At 37.1% G+C, this 17312-nt stretch overlaps 1 pseudogene; it reads left to right on the top strand.

The window, feature by feature from the left end:
• The first annotated feature begins 2567 nt into the window (after nt 1-2567).
• Nucleotides 2568-8624, top strand: LOC132165124 (codeine O-demethylase-like; annotated as a pseudogene).
• Nucleotides 8625-17312: the final 8688 nt, after the last annotated feature.

The raw sequence follows: 17312 nt of genomic DNA on the forward strand, positions 1-17312 counted from the left end.
ACCCAATTTCCCAAATCTCAACAAGGAAGGATTCGATCGTTAGAATCCATAACACATGCACAAAAAAAGAAAAGAAAAAAAAAGGACAAGATATAAATCAATCCAATAGAAGAAGAAAATCAATATTCAAGATATAGAGAATTTAACCTAATTCGCCAGAGTAATGTGAGAAAGAGGAGTCCTCTTGAATGTGATGTAGCTAGAATAATTAAAAATATATTAATTCACATTCGACTAAGTAAAAAGGTATTTTACTTAGTCCTCTACAGTTAAGAATTTGCAGAGCTCTTACCGTGGTTAGCAAATTAACACTGCATATGCCAGAATATTCTCATATTATTATGATTGATTTAGTTTTCTTGTTGGATTTCTTCCCTTTATTAATATTCTATGATTTAGTTGCTTACTTCTCATAGTCTTTCTATAAATAAAGACTTATATAAACTCTTTCTGTTTCTGCTCTCTTTTCGTTTCTTGTATCTGTTTCTGCTCTCTTTTCGTTTCTTGTAAGATTCTTAGTTGAACAAAGATAGATTTTCGAGAGACCAAATTGGAGATTAATGGAAGGATGTGACACTCAAGAAATTTGGATTTCATAAAAAGAATATGAAATCACTTTTATTAACATTAAATGAGAAAAGAGTGAGACTCATAAATTTGAGTAAATTTTTGGATGAAAAAATTATTGTATGAATATTAAGGAGTTCAATTTAATTGGAGAAGAAAAAAAAAAAATTACGAATATAATATTATAATATTATATATAAAAAATTAAAAAATAATAATAATAATAATACCCACTTGCTGGAGGGCTCATGTGGGACAAACGCATGACCTTCAATTCTTTTGCGCCAAAGCAAGCGCCTCTGGCTCCGTGCCGCTTTGGCGCCTCAGCAAGAGGGAATTCAGCATGCGGGACAAGTGTCCCACATGCTGATGGGGTCCCCACCCCATTGAGCACCATCCATTTGCCTCTTCTTATACAATTGTGAGAAGAAAGGGACCCTTGAGGGGTCTGTCGTGAGGGAGTGAAGAAAAAGGAAAGAAAATAGGAGAAAAAGGAGGATTAAGCTATTTTTATAAAACAGCTGCGGTGAGCTTCTTTAAATGCATATCTTTTATTTTTAAATTTAGTTGTTATTATACCCCATTTAAGTTCTTAGAATTATATATATATATATATATATATATATATATATATATATATTAGTGTCATGTTATTATATTCCAAGTTATTATAGAAAATTGTAGGGAAAAATATAAAAAAAACCCTTCAAACTACCAGCTGTTTTCGATTTAGACCCCTAATGTTTCAAAAGTGGTAAAGTAGCCCCCCAAACTAACAAACTATTGCATTTTGACCACTTCGTTAGTAAAAACCGTCAGTTTGGACAGAAACTGCAAAACGATGTCGTTTTGTTGGGGGCTACTTTATCACTTTCTGAACATTATAGGGCAAAAATAAAAACGGCTGGTAGTTTGGGGGGCTTTTTTATATTTTCTCAATTTTTTTTTTTTCATAAAAGGGTATTGTAGTGACTTACCGATAACAAAACGACGTCGTTTTGCAGTTTTCGTCCAAACTGACGGTTTTGACTAACGGAGTGGCCAAAATGCAATAGTTTGGTAGTTTGGGGAGCTACTTTATCACTTTTGGAACATTAGGAGGCTAAATCGAAAACGGCTAGTAATTTGGGAGCTTTTTTATATTTTTCCCAAAATTGTAATAGCCTCGTTGTAATGCCTGAATAGCGCAGTGTGATGATATAAATATGTCGTGATGATGCCCAAGTCACATTATGACTCCATAGATATACTGTTACTTTGCTGAAATAAATAATAAGAAGATAACAATATGCTTAGAATAATAAAATAATAGTTAGAGCCTGTTTGAGATTGGGTTTAAGAAATAGAGTTTTTAAGTCAAAAAATATTTTTTGGCAAAAGTGCGTTTTAGCCATTTTTAAGCTTTTTGGACTATTAAAAGCGTTTTTAATTTTTTTACCAAATAATTACTTTTTTTTTTTTTTTAAACGGACTTTTTGAATGTAAAAAAAAACATTTTTAGACTCCTCAAACGCAATCCCAAATGGGCCTTAGGATTATGTCCTTGACTATTATGTTGGAGGGCCATGCATGCACTCACGTGAATCCTTGCACGCACTATCACGGTGCCATGCTCGCAAGATATTTACAATTTGTAAATATGTCGTTACATTGCCCATTGTTGGACGTAGTATAAGGAGAAAAATTAATTAAAGGTCGTTATTTTAGCATTTTAAAAATAATTTAAAACTGATATACTGTCGCGCGCGAGCGCAATAAAATGCCTTGAATACTAGAATCAAGGTATAAGAGTATCCAATTTAGCGATCTACGGTGAGAGGCAAGTATAACTACTTACTAAGACTTGGTACTTATTTTTAAGAGCATGATATTATTTTTTCTAAATTGAGCTTGATTATTTTGTGAATTGATGTGTTATTTATTTTTCAATGAGTGTGATTCGTTTTAAGATATTTTACAAATAGTGAGTATGAAATAAAATGTGAATGTATCTCATGATCATGACATATTGCATATATGCACATAAAAGGAATGATAAGATGCTAAATAAAGGTGGGAGTAAGGCTCCTGCTCGGGGAGTAAGGCCCCAAGATTGTTAACCTAACAATAAGATAAACTTTCAGATTGGCGAAGTAAGACCCCAATGTTAGAAGATAAGCGAGGAATTTAAATGTTAGTAGTAAGGCCCCTTTAGCTGTAAGCGGGGTAGCACGGCCCTTATAAGCCATAAACGGGGGAGTAAGGCCTTAGAGAGCAAGAGAGTGACATAAGAATGAGAAATTGCATAGTATGAGGTTTATGAAGTTATTGATATTTTGTAATTATTCTCTTGTTTCACGTGTGTTTGTATTTACGGCTAAGGTTGTGTAATAAAAGAAAAAAATGCTAAGAAAAAGATAATTGAGTTCTTATTATGTATTATCAAACATATGATTTTATATTGAAAACACTTCTTTTTACGAAACCAATCATAGTTGTTATTAAAAGTAGGCTTATAATACGAGGATAATAATTTTTCATACTCATTGAGACCGTTTACTCATATATCCGCGGTCAATTGTAGCACCCCCCATATGCGTAGATTGTGATGCATGTTAAAAGATCGTGGTCGACCCGATGGCATGATGAGATATTTTCCTTTGAGGGTCTATAGCTTTGGAGGGCTAAGTCAGCCCGTTTAATTTATTTATATGCCATATGTGGCATAATTTGATAATTCAAACAATTAAGTTTTATTTTATACATAATAGAAGCTCTGATATATTTTCTTGGTAATTTTATATTGTTATTGTAAAAAGAAAAATTTATTCTGCTGTGTTATTTGAGGTATTAGTAGTACGTAGCGTCATGTGGAATTTTAATAAATTCCACTTTCGAACTTGTAATTTAGGGCGGGGAGTCGTTGCACAAGACTATGGAAGAAATGTCATTCAACAGCCAAGAGCCACCGCCGCAGTTTCTTGTTAAAGAAATCAGTGATGGGTCTACTGATTCTTCTCCACCAGTTCCAGTTCCAATAATTGATATTAGTCTTCTCTCCTCTGAAGATCAGCTCTTAGCTCAGGGGGGTGCTTCCAGGTGTGAAACCTTTTAAATTTTTATTAGTATATTTTGCAATTTTAGTACTATTACATTACTTCGATTATTGTTTTAGCTCCTTAGATCTTGTTCAAGTGGTTGTAATTAGGAGATTATTCTGAAAAATTGATGGGGTTTGCTTTAAATGTTTAGATAATATGAACTATGAGGGAGGATCAGGGTGGGTCACTTCATTTGCCATTTGATTCATCCATTAGATGTTGGCATTAAAATGCATCGAAGATGGGCTACATGACTTAGATGTGCATATTTTAAAGTTGAAATGCCAAATTGTCTCAATTTTAGGAAAAACAAAATAAAAGAAGAAAAAGTCAGAAGATGGGTTGATCACCCTTTGAAGTCTCTTGAGGGTGTCCAACCACCATTTAAACGCTTTTAGGGATGACCAAACACCCTCTCAAGAAAAGCTTAGGGATAGTTTAGCCATCACTAAAAGCTTGTGGAGTGACCACTACCTATTTTAGGGATGATTGACCATCTCCTCAATACTGTGAAGGTGGCCGGCCAAACACCCCTTCAACATTGGCCACCCCTGAAAGCCTCAAAGAGTGGTTGGCCACTTTCAAAAGTCTTGAGAGAAATTTTAGCCATGCCTAAAAGCCTCTAAGAGGTGGTCGACCTCATTTTTAATCCTTCTCTCTATTTTTTTTTTCTCTCTAAAATCGGAGCGATTCGGGCACTTCAAGTGTAAAAAATTGCCCAAAAAAGTCAAGCATGCCGTTTCTTATCCAATTTAACACCAACATTTGAAACACTGACCAAATTGCAACGAAATAGTAGTTTGAGAGAGCCAAGTGTCAAAAAATGATAGTTTGAGATTATTTTTTCAAACGATAGTTTAGGGAGGAGATTTTGAGAAATTTTGGTTATGGCCAAACGTTTGGCAGAAAGACCAACCACCAAACGTTCAAACCTAAACCAAAAAACCGCTAGGTAAACAGTACACTGAACATTCAATAGGGGGACCACATCGAATGTTCATTGACCAAGCTTTAACCCGCTGAGTAATGACCAAATGTACACATACAACTCTAAAACACTGTGCACACAGTACACCAAACGTTTGGCCATGGACCATCGAACGTTCGCTGCAGTGCAGGACTGTCACAGTAGCGCCCGCAACTTTTTTAAACCTATAAAACCCCCTCACACATCCTTCTAAGCTTCATTCTGCCTTTTGAGCCCTAGATAAACTATCCTTGAGTGTTTGGTGAGTTTTGAGAGAATGATAGCTTTCTTGGAGGTTCTTGCTCAAGAAAGGTAATTCTCTTGTTTTAGCTCATGTTTTACTTAGTTGTTACTCTGTTAAATATTATTTCCTTAGCTTGATCGTATTTTTGGGCTTATGTTGTCATTTTAGGCTTTAACCTCGATTTTAGTATGATTTAGCATTTCAACATTTATTTACGTGTTTTATTTTGCATGAAGAAGTTATTTGAGGCTAGTAGTATGTTAAGAATCTTTTTTGTAGCCTTAGAACTTGTTTAGAACTGATTACAAGCCTGTTTGGTCGAGATGAGTTTTCTGCCCAGCAAGAGAACGTTTTGGCCGAACGTTCGGCCTTGAGCCCGAACGTTCGCCCAGTTTGCCAGAACATTCGCTGGCCAGGCACAACTTGTATATTTAGTCTTAGGGCTAGGGCTCGTTGTAGGTTGGACGTAGAACTAATGCTAGGCCTTTTTACATATTTGGAGAGTATGGAATCACTGGAGGAATATTTGGAGGAACAATATGACCTGGGTGAGTACAAAATCATATGGATACTTACTTTGATTTTTCCTCATTGGAAGATTGTTTTGTGTACCTAAGATGCATATTTACAAGTCATGAAATACATTTTGATATACTTTGAACTCTATTTTGTGAAAATATGTTACTTAAACAAGATAATAAACATGGTGAGATTTGTAAGAGCATGCATGTAAAAAATGGATTAGACTAATTGTATCATATGACATAGTTTATCGGTACGTGTGGGATAACGGCAATGGATTTACTATAAATGTTAACTCTATAGTCAAAAGTGTGGGTGTGTTATATGGGTCTTGGATCCAATGGTTATTTCGCAACCTGCGCAACCATGTTTGATTAGCGGGTCATTACAGGACGTATATCATTAGTAGTGCAGGCCACCTGAGGTCGGATTAGGTTAGTTTGCTAGTATTATGAATGGTAGTGTGCAATAGCCGGGCACCGGAATTATATTACAGGTCCCTTAGGACAGCTCCAACCCTGCTGAGAAAGGGTAATATATCGGGTAGACCATATAGTTTGAACTATCACTTGATTCTCATAGTTACATCATATATTATATCTATATTGCATCTATGCACAAAATCACATCACAATGCCGCATAAGATCAATCTACAACAGAATTCATCATTTAAATGGCATGTACATCGCATGCATTTTTACTCACTAAGTCATTGGACTTACCATTGTATTCTTTCCCCTCCATTATGTATAATTACACTGTTCAGCAAGCTTAGTTGAGGATGGATCTGGGGAGGCACCTAGTTGTTATGACCGATTTACTCATGATCGTTTTTTAGGACTTAGACCCTGTATGGCTCAAGTCAATGTGGGATGCCGATGAGTTTGTTTGTCTGGAGTTGGTTGAGATCATATCTATGCTTTATTTAGTTAAACATAGGCCTTAGTGTTTTCAGAACAGCTTTTCATTATATGTTTTATTATTTTGGTGACCGGTCTGTAACCAATACATTTGGAGATCCTTTGAGTTTACTCTAATTATTATTATTGTGGTTTCAAATTATTGCTATCTCTGTTCCTTAGTCAAAAAAATTTTGTTGCTGTCTCTTTACGGAGATGATGAGATCCCTCGGTCTTGTTTCAAGAGAAATAAGGCTGAGAGACGAACCATGGAGTCAATTACCAGTTAAATGATTTCTACGGAGCATTACAAATACACATTCACTATTGTCAATCAGTGCATGCAAGTTTCTTTTTCATCTTGTTGAAGGGGGTTTTGACAATATAATTCCATGTTCTCTTTTCCTCACAATCACGGGATGATATTATTTGTCAGGCCATTAGTTCAGAAATAACACATATGGTCTCTAATAGTTGAACAGAAAGTAATGTGTTTGCTTGTACCAGATAGAAAACAAAAGAACCCATTTTTAACATACTTGAATTTGTTTTGAGCATCAGGCAATTGGTCATGGGATTCCAAGTTCATTTCTTGACAAGCTTCGTGAAGTTGCAAAACAATTCTTTGCACTTCCAGTGGAAGAAAAGCAAAAGTATTCCCGATCAGCTCATGAGGTTGAAGGGTATGGGTATGACATGGTGGTTTCAGAAAAGCAAATTATTGACTGGTCCAGTCGCTTATTTCTTAGAGTCTTCCCGAAAGATCAAAGAAGGCTGAATCTTTGGCCTGAAACTCCAACTGATTTTAGGTAAACAAAATTATATATATATATATGATTGTCATACAACTGGAATTATGTGGCAGTAAAAATCATCAATTGAATATGTTAAATAGCATTATTCTTATCCAGTATTTGGTTATGATTTTTGAGAATGTAATTTAATGTTTTTTGGCAGTGGGATCTTGCATGACTATGGTGTGAAATTGAAGTGCATGATGGACATTCTCTTTAAGGCCATGGCAAAGTGCCAAAGACACTGGATTTGGAAGAGAGCAGCTTCTTGAGCCAGTTTGGAGACCAACCCATAATGCAAGTGAGATTTAATTTCTACCCTCCTTGCTCAAGACCAGATATGGTTCTTGGTGTCAAAGCTCATTCAGATAGATCAGGAGTGACAATTCTCTTGCAAGATGAAGTAGTCGAAGGTCTTCAAATTCTTAAAGATGATAGATGGATTAAGGTTCCTGTAATTCCTCATGCCCTAGTTGTCAATCTTGGTGATCAGATACAGGTATGTCTCAAGTCTTTAGAGTGCGTTTGACATTGCGATTTCATAAATTAAAAATGCGATTTTTAACAAAATCGCAGAAAATACACCGTTTGAAAGTGTGTTTTTAAAAAATTACAATTTGAAAAGTTAGGAAAAAAAAAAAGTAAGTGCGTTTGACATTGTGATTTCATAAATTAAAAATGCGATTTTTAACAAAATCGCAGAAAATACACCGTTTGAAAGTGTGTTTTTAAAAAATTACAATTTGAAAAGTTAGGAAAAAAAAAAAAGTAAGTGCGTTTTTAAATCGAAACGCAGGCAAGGTGATGCGTTTTTAATACGCACGAATTTTATCAAACACTTCTCTTCATTTTTAAAAATTGCATTTTTTAAATTGCACATTTTAAAATTGTTATTTTGAAATCGCAAACCCAACCGAATCCTTAATAGTGGTCACATGAAAGGGTTTTATTATGCATCTAGGGGTGCTTTAAGTGACTCTTCTTTAGCTAAATTCACACCCATAAATTCAGATTTTTAAGTTTATGATATAAATTTTGGATAGAACTTACCCATGAAAACCGAATTGCTAGGAAATGGTGCTTAAGAACACTTGTATACGCATGATTTAGGTTGTACTGAAGCCATGAGGAACATTTAGGATTGTAACATATCATCATGCTTCTAAATCTAATATCCACGTAGGGTGGCCACTCTGACTCGAACCCATGGCGTGATGTTTGGGTCTAATATTACCAAATGATACTAATACAAACTTTGAGTCGAAAGCAATCTATATAAAACTGCATTAATTGGGTGCAATGAATTAATGCAGATAATGAGCAATGGAATATTCAAGAGCCCGTTGCATAGGGTACTGACAAACACCAGCAAACCGAGGATATCTGTGGCCATGTTCAATGAGCCGGAGCAAGACAAAGAGATTGGACCTGTAAATCAATTGATTGGCGACAAAAGGCCAAGGCTATACAGAAATGTCAAAAACTTTGCTGTTTTCAACTATGAGTGTTTTCAGAAAGGGAAAGTAGCAATTAAGGGAGCAAAAATTTAATTATTTTTCTTCCTGATTATCTACTGTGCTACGGGAAGCAAGTTGATGGTGAAATTATGAATGTGTATGGTATTCCGGTGCCAGTTTCAGAATCTATTATAATAAAGTTTATCTTAATTTACTGTTTAACATGTTTATATTTATAATGGTTGTTCTTATTCTTTTTTTCTTTTTTTCTTTTTTTTTTTCTTTTTTCTATTTTATGAGTTACAGTTTCATGCCAATACACCAAAGTAAGCCGAGGATGTGTTGTTTTCTGGTGTTACTCTGTTTCCTGTATTTGCAAGAAGGGAGCTCTAATGTTTGCTTTCAACCGGCAAAAATCTTACATCTATTGTGGGAAAACTTGGCTGTGTTCTTACTATTCATCTTAAAATTAATTTTAACTTCCTTATTTTTTATATCACATCAATAACTTTTTATTACTATTCAAATAAAAAAATACTATAAAACCTTTTTTTTTTTTTTTTTTTTTTTTCACCCAGCATCAATCAAATATGCAGCCGGTTTTAGTCAGAAACGTTTTTGAGTCCGCTTTGCCATACCCTGTGCCTTTTGTTATACCGCTAATAAATAAATAAATAAAAATGTAATGAAGTTGTGTGAAAATTATTTGAAAGATATGCGGTAGGGGAGCTTCGCCTTAGTGTAAGCATAGCACAATATGCTGATCAGTCACTTTGCATCTTATTTGTCACGATACAACTTTTTTCGCTGCTACTACTTTGAAGGGTTGTCAAAGCAGGTACGACGACTCGATTATGACTGCGATGGGTACCGTTTACACGATTAACCTGCTCTACGAACCACGACATGTTTGGCAGAGGTTAGCATGCGTTAACCCCTAACCACCGCGACCTTCACGACCGTTTAAAAGAGCATCGCCGGGTCATATTAAGGGATGGAGACACGACCCGTCTTTGTTAAAGAGTGACGTGACCCGTTCAAAAACCCTAAACCCCAATTTTTTTATTATTTTTTTTAAAGATGTAAGAATACCAATGCAATTGTTAATAAAAACATTCACAAAATTAGCAATTTTCAAGCTGTATGCATATTCGATAGTCCATTTCCATAATTCCATGTAATGCAATAATGATTTTAGTTTCTCTTTAAGGAGACTCCTTTGTTATGACCAGTGTACATGTTCTCTGTTTTACTCTTCATATTAAATTTCACCTATATATTTAATGGTGTATATATGAAATGAATACGGATCAAATTAGATTTCCCACGACATTTCTATCATAGCAATAAAGAAAAAGATAATTTTTTTTTAAAAAAAAGAGCTAACAAAAACAAAATAATTAAGAAAGAAGAAACAAAACTCAAAACTACATCACCATTAGATTCATTACAAATTAGGTTCCCATGGGCCATTATGCCCAGTGTTGTCCACTTAAAGTCTTGAAGGATCCATGATTCATCCCATGTAATCAAATATATGAATTATGAAACACTACAAAGAGTCTCAAAGCAAGAGAGATAGGCGCGGGCGGCGGAGGCGAGGCGTAAGGCGTTTAGGGTTACTCATTACTAGATTAGTCTTTAGGATTTTTTTGACCCTTTGTTTTTTTTTTTTGACCGGGTTTGGCGGGTAGACCCGACAGACACGAAATTAACCGGGTCTTAAACGGGTAGACCCGATTAAAACCCAAACCCAATAAGACTAAACATAATACCTATTTTTTCGTGTCGTGCTCATGTCGGGTTTGCGGGTCGTATCAAAATTGCCCGCCCTAGTACTTTGTATTCATTGAAAGCCTACACTAATCATCAATCTACGAGTTTGTTTTATTCTCTTTATTTATTTTTGTTGGTTTAAAAGTGCCATATTTCACTCCTTTTGCAATAATTGACTTTCTAATTAATTTAATTAAGCTAACTACTTTGTTTTTATAAGTAATTTAATTAAACTAACTACTCTCATCAAAACTAAAATTAACTTCTATTATTTATCCTAAATTTCTTTCGCTTTATTTTATGATTATAGAAATACAAAAGTTTTTCAAAAATATTTTTCTTGACATTTTGGCTCGCAGAAAGAGAGTATCAATTGTTAACCTTTCGTGGTATCTAAGACATTTAAGCACATGCCTCCTTTAAAATTGTTTAGAGAATGATGTGTAATATATATATATATATATATATATATATATATATATATATATCAAGTCAAGTAGATGAATTTATCCCGAGACATGTTATACATCATTTTTTTCAACCATAAGATAAGTATCACAAATTCAATGGTAAATTTATCTATCTATTATGGTAAATTCATCTATCTATTATATGCAGAACTAAGTAAAAAATGGAATGAAAGAACATTTCTCATTTATTCTTATAAAAGTCAATAACTAATGTTCAAATGACTAATTACTTTAAGAGAATACCTTCTATTCGGGCTAGGTGTAAAACCCATGTTTTACAGCATCGAATAAAATGGTGACACCTCATATAAAAACACCATATACTATATGCATGAAAACACTACTGGATCTCAGTCGATAAAATTTAATTTCCTTTCCAGCTTTTCCTATTTCCCTCCCTGACAACACCCCACCACCAACCCCGCTGATGACGGCAATGTCACCGACACCCTTCATATCTCCACCTCCTTCTCTCTCCTCCACGACCTCGAAGTTGCCACCCAGCAGCTGTCTCTAGCTAGACCCGCATGGGTCGTGGACGAAACCCACCGGATGGGTCACAGTGACCTAGGCAGGTCTCGGCCGTTACCCACGCGAGTCAGGCCAGACCCACCCATGGGTCATCGGCGTGGCTATGGAGAAGAAAGGGATGATGGGTGAAAAATCTTGTGTTTTCAATCTTATTTCATATCATGGTGTTAGTTTATGTGTCAAATTTTGATTACAAGCCTACAAAATTGGTGTTTTAAAGATGGATCGGATACTAGGGGCTCTCTTACTTCAATCCTTTCTTCATATATATATTGAAAGAAAAAAAATCCTTATAATTAAAATGGGACATCCCCACTAAGCCTGATATAAGACGATATTTACCTATATTTTCGGTAAAAACGAAAATAAGGAAAATATCAAAAATAATATTGGAGTAGCGCCATTTGATTAGAATTTTATCCATTCTCAGACAATAGAAGTACAAAAGAAAACATTGTCACGATTCCCGCTGATTGTCAATTTTATATTATGATTTATTTTTATTTTATTAGGACTTTATTTCCTTTCTTTAATAGGGTTAGATGTGCTTTAATTATTTTCATTTCTATATTAGGATTATGTTTACTTTCCTACTAGGATTAGATTTACTTTCTCTACTAGAAGTAGGTTTACTTTCTGTACATGTATTTATCTTCTATAAATAAGTTTGCTTATTATGTAAAAATCAACTCATGAAATTATTATCAAATCAGAGAATTCTCTCTCAAATACTCTGCGGAGTTTTATCTTTCTTTTAGCCTACGAGCTTGTTTTTATCTTTTTAGGTAAAAGACGAAGACGCTTCTCCTTGCAGAATCAAAGACGTTGCTCTTTGATTAGTTACCTTAGTCTTCCGTTACGTCAATTGGTATCAGAGCAGGCTTTATCCTGATAATGGCCAATCAACGCAATGGTGATAAACATTTCCAACACCGCTTGTAGGGGAGGGACTCTTTCAAGAGCCAAATTCATAGGGTATCCGAGCCGGCATTATCCGGATTCGATGGCCAACTATACTACAACAACAACTTCTATAACGACACCGTTCGTGAGAGAGATGTTGTTTCGAGATCCGACTACCAGTGATACATCAAGCGATCAGAGGTTCCTTTGAGAGCCAAATTCCAAGAGCTGCGGCAAACGGCGCAAATGATGCAACAAGAGGTGCGCCAGTTGTGCGAGTCGTTTGAACGCAGGCAGATGCGTGCCCATTGGAATCACACAGACACCCGGGAGTACCGGTTGAATATCGATCTCCCTTCATTCGATGGTTATCTTCACATTGAAGATTACCTTGACTGGATAATGGAGGTGGAAAGATTCTTTGAGTACATGTGTATTTCAGAAGAAAAGAAGGTGAAGTTGGTGGCTTATAAGCTCAAAGGTGGAGCATTCGCTTGGTGGGAATGGTTGAAGCTCTCTCGATCCAGGGAAGGAAAAAGACCCGTGACATCTTAGCCCAAGATGAAGTGGTTACTCAATGCTCAGTTCCTACGACCAGATGACTATGGGATCCGATGGGAACCTGTTCGGTATCCTTATTTTGACCAATTCCGTGAGGATGACGTAAGCCACTTTCGTCATGTCCATAATCATTTCATAACTCTCCAAATAGGCCCTGTGCCTATGAAGAAAATTTTAATTATGGTGAAGAAGTTGTGGAAGATGTTAAGTTGGTTGAAGAAGTGTAGTTGCCGTAAGAGAAAACATATGTATAGCCACCATCATTGATTCCAACGACTACATCAATGGAGGAACAGCTACCGCCTCCTCCACCACAAGTGCAACTTCCTCTACCACAGTTGCAACCTCCCCCACCACAGATGTAACCTCCTCCACCACAGGTGCAACTCATCACGATCACCACAAAAATTGGCGATCCTTTGGAAGATAACGGCGAAGTTGAAGATGACGTCCATGAAGAAATTGTTGGGGGAATTTTTATGGAAAAGGAAGAAAAGGATAAAACGTGTGAAATCTATGTAGATTTCTCCAAATATATTTCTGCAGAGGAGCTGCACGTGCCATGCCCCAAAGAAAACTCGAGGACGAGTTTTTTTCAAGTGGGGGTGTCTGATGTAGGACGATATTTACCTATATTTTCGGAAAAAACTAAAATAAGGAAAATATCAAAAATAATATTGGAGCAGCGCCACTTGATCAGAATTTTATCTATTCTCAGACAATGGAAGTACAAAAGAAAAGATTGTCACGATTTCCGCTGATTTTCAATTTTATATTAGGATTTATTTTTATTTTATTAGGACTTTATTTCTTTTCTTTAATAGAGTCAGATGTGCTTTAATTATTTTCCTTTCCTTATTAGGATTAGGTTTACTATTACTATAGGATTATGTTTACTTTCTCTACTTGGATTAGATTTACTTTCTCTACTAGAAGTAGGTTTACTTTCTCTACAAGTATTTATCTTCTATAAATAGGCTTGCTTATTATGTAAAAATCAACTCATGGAATTATTATCAAATCATAGAATTCTCTTTCAAATACTCTGCGGAGTCTTATCTTTCTTTTAGCCTGTGGGTTTTTATCTTTTTCGGTAGAAGATGAAGACGCTTCTCCTTGCAGAATCAAAGACGCTGCTCTTTGATTAGTTACCTTAGTCTTCCGCTACGTCAAAGCCACTCTTTTTTTTTTTTTTAAAGCGATGCATGAAGTCATGAATCACATTGCAAATTTTTATTATTTGAAAAGTCTTAATGATTTCTTAAGGAACTTTGGTCAACCTTATCGCCGGCCATGGACGATATATATATAAATATATACACATCCAAAAACATGAGGAAAATGATTTCCGCATTTTACGGTGCTTATTTCGACGTAAAATAGTGGTCAACCATTTTCCGACCGTGAGCATCTCATTCTTAAATCAATGGACCTTGCCAAGACCCACCCAGAACTTCGCCAGGACTCACCCATGACCCACTCAGGACCGCGCCAGGACCTAAACGAAATTGAACGGGACCCGCCCGAACCTGCCCGGGACTTGACTGGGACCGGACCTAGACATACCCAGGACCCGCCCGGGACTTGACAAGAACTCGCCCGTGACTTGCCGGGACTCGCTTGGGACTTGACTAGGACCTGCCCGGGACCCGCTTGGACTTGAACGGGATGCTGCCGGGACTTGCTCGAGACTTGACGGCGACCCCACCAGCACTTGACCAGGACCTGCGCGGGACCTGATCGGGACTTGCCCGAGACCTGCCCGGGACCCGCCTGGGACTTGATCGAGACTTGCCTAGGACACCACCAGGACCCTGTCGGGACTTGACCGAGACTTGCCCAAGACTTGCCCGGGACACGCCAGGGACCCCACTGGGACCTACCGGGGACCTAACCGAGACCCCGCCGGGACTTGATCGGGACCTGACCGGGACTTGCCCGGGACCTAACCGGAACCAGCTCGGGGCTTGACTGGACCCTAGACTAGATCGGGACTTGATCGAGACCTAGCCAGGACCTGCCCAAGACCCGCTCAAGACTTGCCCAAGACCCCACCGGGACATGCACGGGACTTGACAGGACCTGTCCAGGACTTGCCCGGTTGGGTCTCGATCAAGTCCCATCGAGGTCCCAGGCGAGTCTTAGTCAAGTCCCGAGCAGGTCCCGGTGGGGTCCTGGGCGAGTCCCGATCAAGTCCCGGTAAGTCCTGGGTGGGTTCTGGTTAGGTGTCGATCAAGTCCCATTCAAGTCCTAGGCGGGTCCTGGTTAGGTCCTGATCAAGTCCCATTCAAGTCCTAAGCGGGTCCCAGTCAAGTCCCGGGCAGGTCCAGAGGAGGTCCTGGAAAAGTCCTGGTCAAGTCTCGATGGGGTCCTGAGCATGTCCCTGCAGGGTCCTGAACAAGTCCCGTGCAGGTCCTTATAGGGACCTTATTGGAAAAAAATATATATACAAAAAAATATTAAAAAAAATTATTTTCCGTGTGGTGGTAAACACTGTAAAATGTTTTTGACAGAAAACATTTTCAGGAAAAATGGCTCCCCTAAAAATATTTTTCAACGAAAATCATTTTACATCGAAGTAAACAGAGCCTAAAAGAAAAACACAGATGCAATGTTATCTTTTTGATCAATGCGATGAATAGGCTAAACATTGGGAAAAATATAAAAAAAGCCCCCCAAATTACCAACCGTTTTCGATTTAGCCCCATAATGTTCCAAAAGTGATAAAGTAGCCCCTAAACTATCAAACTATTGCATTTTGGGCACTCCGTTAGACAAAACCGTCAGTTTGGACGAAAACTGCAAAACGACGACGTTTTGTTACGGGTAAGTTACTACAATGCCCTTTTTATGAAAAAAAAAATTGGGAAAAATATAAAAAAGCCCCCCAAACTTCTAGCCGTTTTCATTTTAGCCCCATAATGTTCAGAAAGTGATAAAGTAACCCCCAACTACCAAATAGTTATAATTTGGCAACTCCATTAGTCATTACCGTCAAATATGTTGAAAAATTTAAAACTACGTCATTTTGGTAAGGATAAATTACCAAAATGCCCTTTTTGGAAAAAAAAAATCATATTAAAACAAGCAAGCAAAACGGCGCCGTTTTGCTTGAAATTAGGGTTTCCTTACACTTACCAAAATGACGCCGCTTTAGTAAGTGTTAGGAATTAAAAGGAAAAACCCTAGACCCCACGCAGGTGACTCACGAAAAAACCTCCAACCCCAGTTTTTCTTTCTCCCCAAAATTGCTGGCCACCACGTTGTTCTATCTCCGGTAGCCTGTAAATCTTACCCATAACTCAATCTTTTTATTGTATTTCATGGTATAGCTGTTGGATTGGTGTTGTTTATCTATGAACGTGATTTTTTTGTTTGATTTCTACAATGGGTGAGAATTTTTCGGTGGCGCTTCGTAGCCACTATATGGTGTGGCCGGCGGTGATGAATGGTGGTGGTAGGGGCAGCCGATTTTGAGAGAGAGAGAGAGAGAGAGAGAGGGGCGTTGCGTTTTTTTCACTTGAGGGAGAAGGTTGCCGGAGATAGAACGACATGGTGGCCGGTGGTTTGGGGGAGAGAGATAAACTGGGGTTGGGAGTTTTTTCTACGTGGAATCTAAGGTTTTTTCTTTTAATTCCTAACACTTACCAAAACGGCGCCATTTTTGTAAATGTAAGAAAACCCTAATTTCAAACAAAACGGCTCCGTTTTGAGTGCTTGTTTTAATATGATTTTTTTTAAAAAAATGGCATTTTAGTAACTTACCCTTAGCAAAACGACGTAGTTTTGAATTTTTCATCATATTTGACAATAATGACTAACAGAGTGGCCAAATTTCAACTGTTTGGTAGTTTGAGGCTACATTATCACCTTTTGAACATTAGAGGGCTAAAATGAAAACGGCTGGTAGTTTGGAGAGCTTTTGTATATTTTTCCCAAAACATTTTTTTTTTCATAAAAGGGCATTGTAGTAACTTACCCGTAACAAAACGACGTCGTTTTGCAGTTTCCGTCCAAACTAACGATTTTGACTAACGAAGTGGCCAAAATGCAATAGTTTGATAGTTTGAGAGGCTACTTTATCACTTTTGAAACATTTAGGGGATAAATCGAAAACGGCAGCTAATTTGGAGGACTTTTTTATATTTTTTCATAATCATTTATAGCCCAATGGAAAGCAAACTTCGGAGATAATTTACATCTTCCTGCTTGGTCTCATCATTACAGTGATCTCCTAGAAGGATTTCGCTTAGATACTGTAAAAATAGTGCAATAAGATGGGCAGATTAGCGACTGCCAACTCATTGAAGGCGACTTTGGTGATAATTTAGTTTTAGAAAACGTTTTCTGTCTCATTCTCAAACTACCGAACCTCCATTTTTTTTTAAATATATATATGGCTGAACTCGAAAATTAGGAATTTGTAAGGGCCGCTTGCCTTGAAATTGCAGAGTCTTCAGTAGTTAGTAGTTACCTTCTCACACGTGTACGAAGTCAAATTTTCCTTGTTCTTATCCTTTGACTAAACAAAAAACAAAAC

This window comes from Corylus avellana, chromosome ca11, assembly GCF_901000735.1.
Source record: "Corylus avellana chromosome ca11, CavTom2PMs-1.0".
Taxonomy (NCBI): domain Eukaryota; kingdom Viridiplantae; phylum Streptophyta; class Magnoliopsida; order Fagales; family Betulaceae; genus Corylus; species Corylus avellana.